Below are 5000 nucleotides of genomic sequence, written 5' to 3' on the forward strand. Positions count from 1 at the left end.
GTACATGACATGACACACCATGACATGGTTAGTGCATGATATGACATGACATGACACGACACGACATGGTTGGTGCATGACATGACACGACATGACACAACATGACATGGTTAGTGCATGACATGACATGCCGACATGCAATGTCACAGTCCGCCTTTTCCACACCATTGTGAAGGGCCATGCGGCGCTAGCTAAAGCACTCTTGCTTAACTAGCCAGCCTATCGTTTACCAACATTCATCCACGAAGCACTTTCATTAACATTCAATCAAATAGCAGTGGAAATAATAATCAATTCATGAAAGTCGTGGCAACAAAGCAGTAAATATTGAAGCAAACGTAATTCATTAACAAATCCTTCGTTGACATGTTGTACTTAGCGAGGGAGGCAAGTAGGCTAAGCATGTTGACAATTGCTAGTGAGTTTTACAATGACTGATGAACACTCACCCTCCCCTAAAGAGGTTTTTATGTAATTATCATCCTACCACTAGGAAACATCAAAGTGACCGAGGAGTCATACTGCCTTATTTGGCTTACAAAGACTCTACTAGCAGAAATTAACCCTACACTAGTATTTACATGATGGAAACCCATCCTAAGCACACGAGATAAGAGGTCATAGGCAAGCATAATGCCCTGAACAAGCTTAGCCCGTGACATTCTCCCCCACTTATGCGGTCGACGTCCTCGTAGACTTTTGGCGATAGGTACACTTCAACTTTGTCCACGAATGGCTTCAAATCTTCCGCAGAAATCCAGCTGATTACTTCCACTTCACTAGGAACTTTTGCTGCTTCTTCCTTGAGGATAAGAACTTTCTGTCTGCAAGGATCTCTTCAACATCATGTCTGTCAGGTTGCACTGTCTTCAACTCTGCGCTGTTTGACTGACTTCTGCTCAAGTTGTTGGTGTTGGCGTGGAATGGCTTGAGGTAGTTGACATGAAACTGCGGTCTTCTCCCCTTATCTACCCACTTCTTCATCTGCTTAGAAGCTCTCTCTAGATAGGCTTGGGCAAAGTCTGCATTCAGTCTCCATTCTCTGGTGAAGATGCACACCTTAGGACTCTTTCATCTGTACGGCTCGCCCACTGTGTGAGGCAACAGCGGCAGCTGGTCTGTAACAAGCTCAAAAGGGCTCTTGTTGGTTGTTGAGAGCCTTTGGGCGTTGCCACAGAACGGAGCCACATCAAGTAGTTGTGCGCCATTCTTCTGGTTGTCGTTGACAAAATGGCACAAGTACTCATCTAGCAGCTCTCTGAATCTCTTCATCTGTCCGTCTGTCTGTCAATGATAACTCGAAGAGATGTCAAGATGTGACTTGAATATCCTGAAAAACTCTGTTAAGAAAATGTCAGTGAACATTAAATCTTGGTCACAAATAATAACTTGGGGAACACCCCAATATCTCACAATAGTCACAAGGAACAATTGTGTCGTCCCCTCTGCCGAACAGTACTTTGGTGCGGCCATGAAAGTACCATACTTCTTCCGCTCCCCCTTGTCTTGTTGGCAAGTGAGACAAGTTTTGGTATAATCAACCACATCATCCTGCATGTGCGGCCAATAATACCTCCCTTGTAGTCATGTCATTAGAGTCATTCTCCACGAATACCCCTTAACGAACTTCCTGTAGTATCCAGTAAGGCCAAGAAAGGAACGCAACTCCTTCACTGTCGTGGGGATCTTCTGTTCTTGAATCATCCTTACCTTCTCCATACCCCTCCGGATACGACCTTGTTCAACGACTTGACCAAGGAATTTATTGCTCCGTCGAGCGAAAGAGAAATTCTCCTTCTTCATATTCAGACTGTTTCCCTTCAACCTGTCGAACACCTTCCGTAGATGCTCTTCATGTTTCCTATGAAATGACATCGATACTCCCAATGGTGTTTTGGAAGGGCGAACACATCCCGCTTCCACTTCATCAAGTTGCTTCCCCAACTCTACTATCTCTCGAGGCGCAATCCAACATGGCCCTTTAGCAGGTGGTTTCACTCTTGATAACAACTCGATCTCTTGCTCCACAGTCCATCGTGAAGGCAAATTTTGAGGCAGCTTAGCCGGCAACACCTCCTTATACTCATCCAACACCGCTTGGATGGTCGTAGGATCCAGCACTTGGCCTACTTCTTTGTCTACCACCACCGTGGCTAGACGTGTCTGCTCACCCTTACCCAATCCTTTATTGAGTTGTATGGTTGAAAGGGACTTCCCTTCATCTCCTTTTGTTGCAACGACTTGCACCATGCACGAGTGATCTCCCATCAGACACAGGGAACTAGCCGAAGGCATCAGCATTGCCCTCGTCCCCATTAGGAACTCCATTCCTAGAATGACTGGATAGTCATCCAATGGTACCGCTGTGAAATTCGCATGACCTTCCCACTGTCCAAGCTTTATAGCCACTTGCTTGGCTACTCCTAGAGTAGGCTGGGCTACAGAGTTAACTACTTTCACGCGTCCTGTATCCTTCTCTAAGGATAAGTTGAGTCTTCCTGCTTCCAACTGTGAAACAAAATTATGAGTAGCTCCCGTATCAACCATAGCGCGAGTACTCTTCTCATTTATCCTCAAGTCCACAAACATTAACCCTTTTGCTCGTGTAACTTTCAGTGTCTTTGCCTGCTTTTCCAATGCGTTCACGAACCGCACTGAACCCACCCTTGGGGCATCATCCTCTTCCCCATCGTCTTCCACTGCCTGTTCTGCAATAGAAGCATATAAGGCATTAAGTGATGCTTTGTAAGGGCACTCAAAAACTCTATGAGGACCTCGACACAAGAAACACTCAATTTTACTCTTCCCCTTTTCCATTGGGTGTGTTGAACCCTTGAGACGACAAAGCTTCCTGTGAGGTTGATGATTTAGAGTCAGCTCCCCCACTCTTGGGTTTGCCATTCCTGAAAGACTTTCCACTGTTTCCCTCTCCGCCAAACCGTTTGGACGAAGCGGTCTCATCACCAGCGTAGTCTGTCAAGTGTTCTGCAGCCGCTTGTGTAGTTGACAAGTCTTAAACCCTTTGCCTATGAAGTTCAGTTCTTGCCCACAGTTTCATCCCCTCAAGAAAATAGAACAACTTGTCCTTCTCCGACATATCCCGAATATCCAACATTAAAGCAGAAAATTGTTTCACATATTCACTGATTGACCCCGTATGCTTAAGATCTCTCAGTTTTCTCCTTGCATTATACTCAACATTCTCAGGAAAGAATTGGGCCTTGAGCTCTCTCCTCAAGTCTGGCCAACTATCAATTACACAGTTTCCATCTTCAATTTCTCTGTACTTCGTACGCCACCACAGTTTGGCATCACCAACCAAGTACATGGTCGCAGTATCCACCTTTGCCTGTTCTGAGGCCATCCTCACAACGCGAAAGTACTGCTCCACATCAAACAAGAAGTTCTCTAACTCCTTGGCATCTCAGGCACCCCCATACGTCCTGGGTTCTGGCACCTTGGTTTTGCTAACTCCCGGAGTGTTGGAGTTCCCCATAGCAAGAACCATCACATTTACCTTTGCATCCAGATCTGCCATCCGGGCTTGCAAAGTTTCCACAGTGTGGCGAAAGTCCTCTGACATGTCGCCTATCAAACCTGCTTGATGTTTTTGTGATCCCATCACTTCATCAACAAGTTCTCTCATTTGGGCCACCTCCGCGGCCATAGTGTTGGTTGTCTCTTCAACCTATGCTTCCAGCACGCTGATCCTCTCAGCATTGTTTGGTGCCATCGTCACTTACCAAAGCTTCCCAAATCCAAGAACGAAGGCAATCGAAATCACGTAGCAACTCAACCTTGGCCCTCACCAAGTGTCACCGACTTGGCTCTGATACCAAATGTCACGGTCCGCCTTTTCCACACTTTTGTGAAGGGCCATGCGGCACTAGCTAAAGCACTCTTGCTTAACTAGCCAGCCTATCATTTACCAACATTCATCCACGAAGCACTTTCATTAACATTCAATCAGATAGCAGTGGAAATAATAATCAATTCATGAAAGCCGTGGCAACAAAGTAGTAAACATTGAAGCAAACGTAATTCATTAACAAATCCTCCGTTGACATGTTGTACTTAGTGAGGGAGGCAAGTAGGCTAAGTACGTTGACAATTGCTAGTGAGTTTTACAATGATTGATGAACACTCACCCTCCCCTAAAGAGGTTTTTATGTAATTATCATCCTGCCACTAGGAAACATCAAAGTGACCAAAGAGTCATACTGCCTTATTTGGCTTACAAAGACTCTACTAGCAGAAATTAACCCTACACTAGTATTTACATGATGGAAACCCATCCTAAGCACATGAGATAAGCGGTCATAGGCAAGCATAATGCCCTGAACAAGCTTAGCCCGTGACACCATGGCATGACACGGCATGACATGGTTAGTGCATGCCATGACTCGTCCCGTTCGGGTGCATGTCGGTATAATCGGTGGGTGGGGCCATTGGGTAGCATCATGGGGATAGGCAAGCCTCTTGAAAGGAAGCCATGATGCACCCTCCTTGAAGGCCCAACCAAAGAAAACCGAACCAACCCACGCGCCGTGCACCGCTGCCTTCCATGGCATTTTTCTACCCTTTCCAGAGTGTAAAATCCAAAATCCAAGTACCCAAGGCCTCCAAATAGAACGCTCTACCTCCCCAAACATTTTAATAATTTTTCAATTTTATTTGCTATCTTCGGTGAATTTTCTCTATTTTTAATTCAAAAATTAATAATAACTACACCGGGGCCCGGAAAATTTAGAAATTTTTTCTGGAGGTAGTATTTACTATGCCCTTACCATAGTAGGAAACAACTCCCAAAAATTGTGCTCTCCCTTCCTAAAACCGAACCAAACCGTGTGACATGTACACAATTTTCCTCGGAATTTTTACTCACATATTGGGTTGCAAAACCAAAAAAAAAAGTTACCCATGGCCTCATAATGTTATCCTCTACCTCTCGAAAAGTTTACATAATTTTCTAAATTTATTTGCTATTTTTATTGAATTTT

The sequence above is a fragment of the Malania oleifera genome, chromosome 1 (assembly GCF_029873635.1).
Source record: "Malania oleifera isolate guangnan ecotype guangnan chromosome 1, ASM2987363v1, whole genome shotgun sequence".
NCBI lineage: Eukaryota > Viridiplantae > Streptophyta > Magnoliopsida > Santalales > Ximeniaceae > Malania > Malania oleifera.